This window comes from Brassica rapa, chromosome A03 (genome assembly GCF_000309985.2).
Source record: "Brassica rapa cultivar Chiifu-401-42 chromosome A03, CAAS_Brap_v3.01, whole genome shotgun sequence".
NCBI classification, from domain to species: Eukaryota; Viridiplantae; Streptophyta; class Magnoliopsida; order Brassicales; family Brassicaceae; genus Brassica; species Brassica rapa.
The window spans coordinates 36,424,015-36,437,967 of record NC_024797.2 but is presented as its reverse complement, the minus strand read 5'-3'; the positions used below and the strand labels follow the sequence as shown (position 1 = coordinate 36,437,967).

The 13,953-nt window shown below is 47.2% G+C and overlaps 1 protein-coding gene and 1 pseudogene across 1 annotated transcript in view; one reads left to right on the top strand and one right to left on the bottom strand.

The window, feature by feature from the left end:
• Positions 1–13,953, top strand: part of LOC117132750 (serine-rich adhesin for platelets-like) — a 44,666-nt gene that overhangs the window by 6,684 nt on the left and 24,029 nt on the right. The window lies entirely within an intron of this gene.
• Positions 28–6,043, bottom strand: LOC117132749 (annotated as a pseudogene).

Here is a 13,953-nt window from a genome sequence, read left to right as displayed (position 1 = left end):
GAGAACAGAGAGTTTAAACTCAGAAACTTAATCCAAAATGATCTGATCTTATTAATGAAATGAAACACTTATTTATAGTACAAGTAGGAGACAAAGGGGCTACTTGACTAGAAGTTTGAAAGACAAATAAAATTAAAGACTTTTGACTAGAATTTTGAAAGACAAAGAAGAAAGACTCTTCAATTTGCGGACTGGTCAAAGTGACCCTTCGGCTGGTTGAACCGCGGCCAGGAGCAGGACGGTCGCGGGCCGGTCCGTCTGTTCCGTCTTGTCCGTCTCCTGAACCATCTTCGACCATAATCTTCCCAAGTCTTCTGAAAGATGAAGAATCTGTGCCTTAGAGAGATTCGGATGATCAAAGTGCATGAACTGATCAAATGGGTCGATCAGTTCGTCAATACGGTCGGTACGTTCCAAACGTGCGAGAAGAGAGAAATCGCGTCCAGTTCCTAGTTCGGCTCGACCTAAGTTGCTTCTGGTTTGACCGTCAGTCTGAGATTGCCGAGTTGTCCGAGAGAGAGACCATCCAGTTCGGTCAGTTCGGCTGATAGGTCGAGGATCTAGTCTAAGTTCCTTCCCGTCCGTCCGTGGATCGATCCGGTACACAGCTCGACCTCGGTTGGGGTGATGAACCTCGGTTGGAATGTCCTGACCTTCCTGATGGTCGAGTTCCTCGGACTGAGGCACATCATTCCCTCCCTCTTCAAAAGGATTTGTCCACAAATCTGGATTATCTGCAAGAAAAGGAGATAGATCAGAAACATTAAAACTTGAAGAGATTTCATACTTACCTTCCAAATCAAGCTGGTAAGCATTATCATTGATCCTTCTAAGAATCCGGAATGGACCGTCGACTCGAGGCATAAGTTTGGACTTCCTTTCTTCCGGGAATCGTTCCTTCCTCAAATGAACCCAAACCAAGTCACCTTCTTGAAAAACCAACTCCTTTCGCTTCTTGTTGGCATATCTTTTGTAACCCTCGGTTTTGGTTTCAATGTTGACTCGAACTTGTTCATGAAGCTTTTTGATGGTGTCCGCCCTTCTTTTACCATCTGTACTAACTCTTTCACTCAAAGGTAAAGGTAAAAGATCAAGTGGAGATAAGGGATTAAAACCATAAACAACTTCAAAAGGAGAGAACTTTGTAGCTGAATGCATAGCATGATTATAAGCAAACTCAACATGTGGCAAACAATCTTCCCAAGACTTAAGATTTTTCTTGACCAAAGATCTAAGCAAAGCAGACAAAGTTCGATTAACAACTTCGGTTTGACCATCAGTTTGCGGATGACAAGTTGTGGAAAACATCAATCTCGTTCCTAACTTAGACCACAAAGTTTTCCAAAAATAACTAAGAAACTTAGCATCACGATCAGAAACAATGGTCTTAGGCATTCCATGCAATCTCACAATTTCCCTAAAGAACAGATCAGCAACTTGTACAGCATCATCAGTTTTATGGCAAGGAATAAAGTGAGCCATTTTCGAAAATCTATCGACAACCACAAAGATAGAGTCTCGGCCATTCTTAGTTCTAGGCAATCCAAGAACAAAATCCATAGAAATATCAATCCAAGGATGAGAAGGAATGGGTAAGGCCGAGTACAAACCGTGATTGGATGCCTTGGCTTTGGACTTCTTGCACACCACACATCGGCCACAAATTCTCTCTACGTCCTTCATCAAGCTAGGCCAGTAGAAATGATCATACACGGCCTTGTATGTCTTCTTAATTCCAAAGTGTCCCATAAGACCTCCTCCATGAGATTCCCTGAGAAACAACTCCCTCAAAGAACATTGGGGCACACACAAACGGTTATCATAGAAAAGAAAACCCGAGTTCCGATATTACTTGCCATAAGCCACTCTGGAACACTTGTTGAAAATTTCTTTAAAATCCGGATCAGAAGCATACAAGTCTTTGATAAATTCAAAACCGAGAAGTTTCGTTTCGAGGGCTGAAAGAAGAGTATACCTTCGGGACAAGGCATCAGCCACAACGTTTTCCTTACCTTGCTTGTATTTGATGACATAAGGAAATGTCTCAATGAACTCAACCCAGCGGGCATGCCTCTTGTTCAGCTTCTGTTGCCCCTTAAGGTGTTTCAGGGACTGATGATCCGTGTGGATAACAAACTCCTTAGGCCAAAGATAGTGTTGCCACGTTTGAAGAGCTCTTACCAAAGCATACAACTCTTGATCATAAGTTGGGTAGTTGAGTGTGGCGCCTCCAAGCTTCTCACTGAAGTAAGCAATAGGCTTTCTATCCTGCATCAAAACTGCACCAATACCAACACCCGAAGCATCACATTCGATCTCAAACGTTTTAGAAAAGTCAGGAAGAACAAGTAAAGGGGCATTAGTCAACTTCCCTTTAAGGATTTGGAAGGCTTCTTCCTGAGCTTGTTCCCATTTGAACCCAACATTCTTTTTAATGACTTCGGTCAATGGGGCCGCTATGGTACTGAAATCTTGGACGAACCGTCGATAGAACCCGGCAAGGCCGTGGAAGCTCCTTACTTCACTCACGTTCGTTGGACTTGGCCAGTCTCGGATGGCTTTGATTTTCTCCTCGTCCACTCTAAGTCCTTCAGCACCTACAACAAAACCTAAGAAGACCACATGATCTGTGCCAAAAGAACACTTTCCAAGGTTAGCAAACAAATGTTCCTTTCTAAGAACTTCAAGGACAGATTTCAAATGTTTCTTATGTTCATCCATGTTCTTGCTGTAGATAAGAATATCATCAAAGTAAACTACCACGAAATGACCAATGAATGCTCTCAAGATATGGTTCATCAATCGCATGAAAGTGCTAGGTGCATTAGTAAGACCAAATGGCATAACTAACCATTCATACAATCCTAGCTTGGTTTTAAATGCAGTTTTCCATTCATCACCTTCTTTCATTCGGATTTGGTGATAGCCACTTTTCAAATCTATCTTAGAAAAGACACATGAACCGTAAAGTTCATCAAGCATGTCGTCTAGTCTAGGAATGGGATGCCTATACTTTACCGTAATGTTGTTGATGGCACGGCAGTCCACACACATGCGCCATGATCCATCCTTTTTGGGGACAAGTAGAACTGGAACGGCACAAGGACTGAGGCTTTCCCTGATGTAACCTTTCTCCATAAGGTCTCCAATTTGTTTCTCAAGTTCCTTGGTCTCCACCGGATTGGTTCTGTAAGCTGGCCGGTTAGGTAGAGACGCACCCGGAACAAAGTCAATCTGATGTTCAATCCCTCGTACTGGCGGCAAACCCTTTGGGTTTTCATCTGGAAAGACATCTGAATAATCCTGCAAGACATCTAGCAAATCACTCGGAACTTCCGGTGCAAGGTTAGAAGAAGTAGAAGCCATCAGAGATTCTTTGTACACAAGTAAAAGAAAGGGCTTTTGAGAGTGAAGAGACTTCTTAACCTGACTTTGTTTGACAAAGAAGTTGGAGTTCCGGGTTGAGGACTCAGGTTTGTCTGGTTTGGTCTCTTGTTCACGGTTCTTTTTAAGTTGGAGCTGGTCTTGATGGACCTCCAAGGGCGAGAGTGGTACAAGCGTGATCTTCTTTCCTTTATGGTCAAAGGAGTGCCGGTTTGTGTAACCATCATGGACGGTTCTTTTATCAAACTGCCATGGACGTCCCAACAGAACGTGACAAGCATCCATGGGAAGGACGTTGCACACAATCTCGTCTTCATAACGACCAATGGTGAGAGGGATCGTGACTTGCTCCTTAACATACTGTTCACCAGTTTCATTGAGCCATTCCAACCTGAAAGGACGAGAAAGAGGTCGAGTAGCTAGACCTAATTTCCTGACAAGAGTATCACTAGCAACGTTAGTACAACTCCCACCATCAATGATCAAGGAACAAACTTTTTCAGAGATTAAACAACGAGAATGAAAGAGATTCTCCCTTTGTTCCTTTTCATCGGTTTTGGGCTGAACACTCAAGGAACGTCTAGTGACCAGTAGTGGTCCATGAGCTGGATAGTCAAAACTATCTTCATCATCAAAGATCGGCTCAGAATCTGGATCAAAGGACGGGTCATGGTCGTTGTCCGTGTGGCCGTTCGCGGGGCCGTCCGTTTTATCGAAGATGGGATCGTTCCATGCCTGCCTAGCCACAAGTAATGGTCCGTGATGTGGGTAGTCAAAGGACTCCTCTTCCTCATCAAAGATAGGACCAAGATCCTCCTTGTTTTCTTGTTCATCCTCGGACTCAACTTCACCATTTTCCAAGAGAATCATCACACGCTGGTTTGGACAGTTCTTGGCATAATGTCCTAGCCCTTGACATTTGAAACATCTAATGTCTCTTGCTCGGCTTGAGTCGTCTACTGCCTTTCCTTTGTCATCACGAGTGGAAACATTAGTTTTAAAGGCAGTATGTGTTGTGATAGGAGACTTACCTTTGTCTTGATAGCTTGGCTTAGGAGCATAGGCCGGTTTAGGAGAGTAGGCCGGCTTAGAAGTAGTGGCCGGTTTTGAGAAACTCCTTCTCTTGAGTTGTTGCTCGATCAAGATGGCTTTGTGTAGCATCTGTTCCACACTTCCATACTCTTGAAGCTCCATACGATCTTGGATGTCACGGTTGAGGCCTGAAAGAAAGCGAGCCATAGTGGCGTCCAAAGGTTCATCCGTGTCCGTTTTGGTCATCAAAACTTCCATCTCTTGATAATAGTCTTCCACAGATTTGGTTCCTTGAAGCAAACGTCTTAGCTTCTGGTGAAGGTCACGGTGATAATGGGTTGGCACGAATCGTTTCCTCATCAACAAGGTAAGCTCATCCCATGTCTCAATCGGCCGCTCACCTGTTCTCCTCCTGTGGGTCAACACTTGATCATACCAGTTAATAGCATAGCCAGAGAATTCAGTGGCCGCAAGCCTTACTTTTCTAAGTTCAGAATAGTTTTGACAATCAAAGACATGCTCAATTTTTCTTTCCCACTCTAGAAAAGCATCAGGGTCGTTTTTACCATCAAAAGGTGGAATTTTCAATTTCAATCCGTTCAAACTATCATCAGTACGATTGTTTCTAGCAAATGGATTGACATCACCTGGGTTTCGAGTTCTATGACCTCTTCTAGGCCGGTAAGCGGATCTGACCTCGTCCTCTTGGGCGTCCTCATCAGGAAACTCATCATCTGACCGGGTATTCCTTCGCGGCTGATTGGTTCTTGTCCTTGATCTCGGATGGGACTGACTTACTTGAAGTTCGTCAAGCCTTTGATGGATCTGCTCTAGACCTGTGTTTATAAGGTTAGAAAAAGAATCATTCAAAGCTCGCATCTGAAGATTAGACAGTCCAGCAACTGAATTTCCGGGACGGTTTTGTTCTTCATGGCTACTCATGGTTCCTGAAATTTTCTTAAACACAAAACGTTAGGATTAAAAACTCACACTCTCAAGTGTTTGTTCCTCACCCACACACGTGTTTCTCTCGATTTAAAAGTGATCACTCAAGTTTCCACTCAAAGTTCTATGAAGAACAGATCTCGGAATCTGGATGGCCAAACTTAAGCAAAACACACAGGAACTTTAAAGATAGAAAGATAAGAGATTTGTTTTGAAAGAATCCGTTTTAACCTCCTCAAAGGCTGGATTTCTCCTCAGCCAGCAGGCTTCCTCTTCCACCACCAATCCACAAAGTAAACTCTTTCTTTCTTTTTTTTTTTTTTTTTTTTTTTATAATATGGATCTTGCTTGTTTCTTTTTTTTTTTAATAAGTGGATGGTATTGAGGGGCCCGGATTCAAGATAGACAGATGAAGAAGTGTTTAGAAGAAAATGGAAGATGAGAAAATGGATCGAGATAGAGAATACCAGAAGAGTGGCTATGATACCACTTGAAGGACCCTAAGATCGGATTGCCCTCGACTGGATTCGTTTGGATATGAACTCCGGAAAGGAGAACTGATGGAACGTTGGGTCGCACAAGGGTTGCGGATGTTCCCTTGATATTCCCGACTTCAATGGCGCTTGATATGACTCACAAGTCCGCCAAGGAAGATCTCGAACTGGTTGCTTGATATGACTCACAAGACCAACTAGTTGAGAAGTGAATTGCTCGGATATGACTCACCAAGACAATCGAAAACAAGTTCTAAAGAGAACAGAGAGTTTAAACTCAGAAACTTAATCCAAAATGATCTGATTTATTAATGAAATGAAACACTTATTTATAGTACAAGTAGGAGACAAAGGGGCTACTTGACTAGAAGTTTGAAAGACAAATAAAATTAAAGACTTTTGACTAGAATTTTGAAAGACAAAGAAGAAAGACTCTTCAATTTGCGGACTGGTCAAAGTGACCCTTCGGCTGGTTGAACCGCGGCCAGGAGCAGGACGGTCGCGGGCCGGTCCGTCTGTTCCGTCTTGTCCGTCTCCTGAACCATCTTCGACCATAATCGTCCCAAGTCTTCTGAAAGATGAAGAATTTGTGCCTTAGAGAGATTCGGATGATCAAAGTGCATGAATTGATCAAATGGGTCGATCAGTTCGTCAATACGGTCGGTACGTTCCAAACGTGCGAGAAGAGAGAAGTCGCGTCCAGTTCCTAGTTCGGCTCGGCCTAAGTTGCTTCTGGTTTGACCGTCAGTCTGAGATTGGCGAGTTGTCCGAGAGAGAGACCATCCAGTACGGTCAGTTCGGCTGATAGGTCGAGGATCTAGTCTAAGCTCCTTCCCGTCCGTCCGTGGATCGATCCGGTACACAGCTCGACCTCGGTTGGGGTGATGAACCTCGGTTGGAATGTCCTGACCTTCCTGATGGTCGAGTTCCTCGGACTGAGGCACATCACCGGTCGCTATGTAGCGACCGAGCGAAACGAGTGCCCGGTCGCTACGTAGCGACCGAGCGGGACGATCGCTACGTAGCAACCGAGCGGGACGATCGCTTGGTCGCTACGTAGCGACCGAGCTTGGCTGAGCTCGGTCGCTACGTAGCGACCGAGCGGGACAATCGCTCGGTCGCTACGCAGCGACCGAGCTTTGGCTCGGTCGCTACGCAGCGACCGAGCTTTGGCTCGAGCTCGGTCGCTACGTAGCGACCGAGCGGGACGATCGCTCGGTCGCTACGCAGCGACCGAGCTTGGCTGAGCTCGGTCGCTACTAGCGGGACGATCGCTCGGTCGCTACGTAGCGACCGAGCGGGACGATCGTTCGGTTTGAATCCCAAAGGATACTTCTTCGTAAAAACCTCGTATAAGTTATTTTTTACGAGAATTACATCCCTTCTTTTACTAACTCTTTCGGAAATACGATCTCCGAGGATTTTCGGGTGGTAATTCCGTCGTAACCGTTTTTGACCCCAACAGTTAGCCCCCCAGCCCGTTAGGATCATGCATCGGGGGATCCTAGCGTGCGGTTAGGCATGTTTGGCAAGTTAGGCGTGATGGATGGAATTAATATCCGAAAGTCCGAGCTTGAATAGTAAATCCTCATGTCTTATAAGAAGAGAGGTAACTTGTTCCATAATTTTTTCACTTTCTTGTTTTTCTCTAAGATCTTTCAAAAAACTTTCTATCTTTCTCTCCACCCTTTTCCTCTATTCTCTTAAGAGAAGTGTAAAGATGTCGAGCAAGAAAAAGATTGCGAAAAAAGGGCCTTCGTCCGCGAGTCCTTACGAAGAGCTCGTCGTTCCAAAGATGGAGTTCGTGCCTCACTCGGTGCATCCTGCCGAGAACGAGGCATGGTGGGTTGCTCATTACGGCTCGTTGACCCCTCCCAAGGAGAAGCCATTCCCGGTCCTGGTCCATCGTGGAGTCGAGGAAGAGGATGCAAGCAGGACTACTGACGAGTATCTCGCGACGATGCGGTCGTTCTACCACATCCCGGATGCTGTGGAGTTCCGGGTTCCCTGCCGCGGGGAATGTGCTAACAACCCCCCGGAGGGTTACTTTACTTGTTATGAGGCGTTCATAGTGCGTTGTCGCCTCTGGTTCCCCATACCCGAAATTCTTGTCCGAGTGTTGGACCGCTTCGAAGTTGCGATAAGTCAGTTGACACCCCTTGCCATTCAGCACCTTATTGGGATCTTGATCCTAAGCTATGAGCATGGCCTTTCCCTTTCCGTTGATCATTATGAAGCGCTTTTGAGGCTTCAACTTGTCACGGATACGGATAAGCATAGGTTTGTCCCTCGGAAATTTATGTCAGTGGTTAAGAAGTTCATTTCGAACTTCAACTCGTGGAAGAAGTTCTTTTTCTTTGTTCGTTTGGACGCTGCGTCCGTCGAAGAGAGTTGCATTCCACTGTTCCGGAGGTTACCGAACAATCGTCCCTTCATCAATCCTCTTGCTCCGTTCCCTGAGGACATTATTGCGGTGAGGGATCTTCTCAGGAATGGTCCCTTATTCTGGACTTCTTTCACGCCGAGAAGGGTTCGGAAGGCACTGAGATTTGTGCAACCCGGTCCTGCTTTGGACGCGGATACGGGAAGTGACTCCGAACCCGACGACCAGAATCCCGTCGAAGCTCCGACAGCTGCGCCGGAGTCGAGCTCTTGGAAGGGAAAAGATGTCGATCTTGGCGACATAGAGTTTTCGATGGACGACTCTATGCTTCCAGGATGGGATCCGAACCTTGCTTACGGCGACGGAAGCGGTTCGAGCGAGGCCCCTATTCTGGATTTCGATGATTTCTTTGCTGGGCTGCCATCGGGTTTCGATGCTCCTCCTCTTACGAAAGAATCAGCGAGGCCGAGAGTTGTTGCGGAAGGTTCTCGCATCATCAATGGGGTTAGTTTTTTTTTTTTTTTGTTGAGAATTTTTTGGTGATTGCCCCATGTATATATTCATATCATGCCAATCGTTTTTGCAGGGCCTGAGCTTGCTGGGCTCGGCCATTGAGGCGGGCCATAGAGAAGCCATGGTTTACCGCTTCAAGGCGGAGAAAGCGGAGCGGGATCTCGCTCGCGTGCAAGGCGAGATGCTGGAGCGAGAGGCGCAGCTTACTCGTGATCATGCGCGGGCTGTTCTTAAAGCGGAGAGGAGAGGCAAAAGAGAAATCGTCGAGGTGATGAAGATTCGTGCATCGCAGTTCCAGGTCGAGTACGGGAACCTCAAGAATGCCTTTACCTCGGTGGGTGACTTTCGCGAGTGCCGTGGTTCGGTCGGAAGTCTTTGGAGGACGCGAGCCGAAGACTATGTGTTTGAAGAGGAACTGAGCTTGATGAAGAGTGGGATGAGTGACCGTGCCCACGCTGAGGCGCTTATCTCTCCGATCGACGAGAGTATTCAAGGGTTCTGGGATTCTATCCCGGTTTCCCCTGATACCGAGGAGGTTCCGATCGATTTTCACGATGGTGGCGAGGAAGTGGATCGTCCCGCGGATGCGTTTGGTGCTTCGTTGTCCGGGGACTTTGACTTTGGATTATGAGGGATGGATCAGTTATCCTTGTTTTCGGCCAAGTGTGGCCCTTTGAATTTAGATTTCGTCTAGGCCTAGATGGCCGTATTTGTATTTCCGGGACTGGCCGTTGGTGGCTTTGAATCCCTTGCCGCTTTACGCGGTTTATTTATGTGATAAATGTTTCGAGTTTTCCTGAGTAGGGTTGAAGTAAATACGAGTTGTCGTCTCGTATGTAGTTCTAATTAGACGTTCAATCTGTTGGTTCGTTCGTGATTTTCGTAAAAATTTATCTATCTTTACGATTTTCGAGAACATTGTGATACGAACGGAGAGGCATGGTTTATGATCTCGTATCTTTTAGATATCATGCCTTGAGATGTTTGAGACCAGAGCGTTGGGTTTAGGGCAAGACCTAGGTTTACTTTCGGTTAAGGTTTGTGCGGTGACTAGCCGGCTATCGTTTTTCCTGTTGCGATTTCTTCCTGAGTCGCACCGGTTTAAAGTCCGCGATATGTTCTCGGCTTATATGACTTGTATGGTACGAATCGAGCATCTTCTCAGAATCAACTGGAAGTGCTAAACCAAAATTTCGGATTTTTGTTGTAGCGCGCTTTTGTCCTTATGCTGGACGTTTTTAAAGATCAAAAAAGTGATCGGATTGCGTTTGTTTAAGACGGCTGGCGTGTTCGTCGGGGCCAATCGACGAACGGGGTGTAAGGTTTTTGGTGGTCGCGTTCGGACAATTTGTTAGCATTGTCCTCGAATTTTTACTTTTTGCGACGTCTCGCAGTTATTTCGAGGATTATACGTGTATTTTTGCGTGTTTGAAAGATGATAATCATTACGATTTTTGGGCCGGATGAGGCCGCAGACGAGCGTAAACTGAAGCGTAAGCGTTTTCGATAAAAAGACAGTGTATATTGTAAAATTTTTGATGTTTCTAAAAACTCGATTACAATAATGGCGATTGTGGGAGTATACGAGTATACGCACCCACTCCCCCCCCCCTTTTTAGAGAGGAGGATAGCTGAACTCGTCTTTTGACAAGCTGCCTACGTACCCCTTTCGAGGATCAAGCCATCTCGTAGTTCTGTTTCATGCCGCGAGTGTTCTTACTCGGTGGTTGATGTCGCGATGTCCGCCTTGACTGTGTCGATCGTGGCTGGGTCGACGCTATTTTCCGGATGTTCCGGTTGAGTTGTCGCGTGGGCTTCGGATTTATGTCGAGCTTCGACGTCCGATGCGTTAGCGTTGACAGACGATTTTACTTCGTCCTCGGGCGGGGCGCTTTTGGCCGAAGATCGATCTATCTTCGCGCGTTTGCCGTTTGCAGAAGCCGTGATTTGCCTTAACTTATGCTCCGCGAGGAAGCATAGTCGCGACTGTTTTTGGCATCCCCAGATGGCCGCGACTCCGCTCGGCGTTGGGAACTTGAGACCCAGGTGGTAAGTTGACGGAACTGCCTGCATGGCGTTGCGCCATGGGGTTCCCATGATCACGTTGTAGATAGCGGGATGGTCGACTACCGCGAATTCGACGATTTTCGTGATCTCCTTGGCCATGACTGGCAATTGGATTGATCCGAGAGTCATCGACACTTCGCCTGAAAAACCCGTGAGTGGTTTTGGCGTTGGAATTACCTCTCCGAGTTTGATACTCATCCGCTTGAGAGTGTCGCGGAAGATTACGTTGACCGTGCTTCCCGTATCGACGAGTACCCTTCCGACTTCTAAATCTCGTATGACGAGATCTATGACGAGCGGGTCGCAGTGAGGTTGGTCGATACCGCCGTCTTCTTCCTCTGTGAAGGTGATCGAGCAAGTTTGGCCGTCTCGAGGAGGAGACCGTGTAGGCCAATTTGCGCTTGATTCTGCCTTCCGTTGGTAAGCCTTGATGGCCGACACGGTATCGCCGCAGTATTGAGATCCTCCGATGATCATATTGACTCTGCGACGATTGTTATCGTTCCCTTTGTCATCCGGCCTCCTACCGCGTTTATCCCCAGGTTGGTTTCGTTGAGGGGATTTTTCAGCGGGCGGATTTCTGTCCGTCTTTGGAGGCCGATCAGAATCGAGGATGAGATCCTTGACGCTAGTTATTTCCGAAAGCTCTCCAGCGAGTAGCTTCGCGGCCAGTCTTGCTCCTAAGACTTTGCAATTAGTCGTGGAGTGTCCTCGGGATTGGTGGAACTCGCAGAAGGTGTTCTCGTCATACCCTTGATTGCGAGTCCATGTGTTGCCCGTGGTCCGGCCTTGATCCGAATTGATCGCATAGTTATGCGCTCCTTGGAGATCTTCCCCCTCGTGATGGACGTACTTGTCGTTACGAGAGTTCTTCTTTTTCCCCTTCGGATCTGCGTCTTTCGAGGATGGTCTTGCCGGCTTATGTTTTTGCGATAAGACTTTAGTTTCTTCCTCGACTATGATGTAGTCCGTTGATTTGTGGAGGGCGTCCTGGATCGTTCGCGGTTTGTCGAGAGTTATCCATTTTCTGAATTTCGACTTGTACCAGAGCGTCTTTCTCAGCGCGTCGATGGCCACTTTGTCGCTTATCCCGCTGACCCTGGACATTATCAGCTTGAATCGACTGATAAACTCGCGGAGGGGTTCATCTTCCCTCTGGGAGAGACTCCAGAGGTCAACATCGGCGGTTTCCCTGTCTATGAATACAGAGTACTGTTTGAGGAATTCCGATGCGAGCTATCGAAAACTCCCGATGGTGTTGCGACGAAGGCGTGCGAACCATTCGAGCGCCGCTCCTTCAAGATTTTCGACGAACAGGCGATAATAGCCGGCATCCTTTTCGCCGTCCTTCAGTCTTGCTCTTCCCATCGCGATGTGGAAAGCCTGAAGGTGCGCTTTCGGATCGGCCGTACCATCGTACTTCGGTACTTTGATCTTTCCCGGATCGGACACCCTCATGTCCGAAATGCGACTGCTAAAGGGGGTCTTTCGAGCTCCTTCCAGCAGTCGATCGATCTCGGGGGCAGCACTAGTAGCATGATGGATTTGAGACTTTACGGCTCTCACTTCTGCCGCAGTCTTAGTGATGTAGTCACGAAGATCGCGGATATCCGATGTCTCGTCAGTGGATTTCTGAGCCTGTCGGCGCTTACTGCGAGTGAGCTCGGTTTGCCTTTCGGCCAGCTCCTCTTGTTCGTTCCAATAGGCGACTTCTTCTTCTTCCGTCATTGGTTTTTCGAACGGGGAGCCTTCCCGAGCGGATCGGCTTCTGGTCCTTCTTGGATGTCTGTCGACATCCTCGTCGGTGTCGTTGGAGACATCGCTAGGATCCAGGTCAATGTGTTCGGCTTCGTTATCCTCCGAGTCCTTTGCAGGGAGCGGAAGACTTTCAGAGTTCCCCTTTTCGATGGGAGATTTCTCGCTGGGGTTTTGTCCGGAAGGTCGTTCCCGCGCGACTCCTGCTCTATCGAGTGGGGTGGCGAAGTCGAGCCTCTTCCCGCGGATTTTGGTGGTTCCGCGGGGACGGATAGCTTGGGTCCTTGCCGTTAAGGTTTCAACCTGTTTGGTCAAGGTATTCACGAGCTTATCCTGTTCTTCCGACCTTTTTTCATAGGTGGCAAACATCTTTTTAAACTCCTCGAGCGTCGCGGCGTTGGCTTGCGCGTTGGCCGCAGATACATCCGCTACCGGAGTGTGGAGATCGGTGCCGCTGCCTCCGTTAAGGGGAGTTTGCACGTTATCCGCGTCGTTGGTTGACATGTCTGACTGTGTGCGGGTTTTGCGGGTTAGATTGATCCGTAAGGCCTCCTCCTTCTAGCGCCAAACTGTGGGAACCGAAATTCGCACTGTCGATTTCTGTTTAAATAAGGAAACTAGGAAAACCCTAACTTCCCAGAGGACCCGGATATCTGTTAATTACCACACGTCAAGCAATCAGAACACGAGAATGACAACGATAAAAATAAGAAATCGAAAAAGAGAGCAAAGTAGATCTTATTCCGAATCTGCGTATGAGCGTTACAACAAGGTATAAGCCTGGGCTCGAGAGCTGTCGGCGAGATTCCTAGTTCTAGCAACCCTAAGACGGCTAAACCTAATTGAGTCGCAGCTCGAAATAACAAAAACGGAAAATTGCCTAAATCGCTCTAAGTGCTAAGTTTGCTCTGAAAAAGTTCCTCCTTCTGCTCCTCGCCTAGGACTCCTTATATACTAGCTCCAAGGTCGGTTTACGCTTTTACTCTTCTGCCCATAAGCCGTCATAGCATAAAAATGGAGATATTCCATTTTTCCCGATCTTCACAATTATCTTCAAAACTTCCGTATTTATCCGCGGAAACTTGACATTTATCCTTCCTCGTGGGCCAAGCGTGAACCATGCTGTGGTTCACGGGCTTTTGGTTAGGAAAAATCGTAGGATGGGCCTCGAGTCGTGTTTTAGGTCCCTTTGGGCCGTCTTCCGACTCGACACGTTTACTACGAGTTTTCCGCGGTTTCTAATCCGCGAAGTTTGATCGATGAATTAGAATAGCGGGAAACATGGACTGAGCTTGCTACGGTCTTCGGGAGATAGCATTCGAAGGTTTGACGAGAATGCAAGGACTGGTGTCGTATCGATGTTCGGAAAGGTTCAATCGC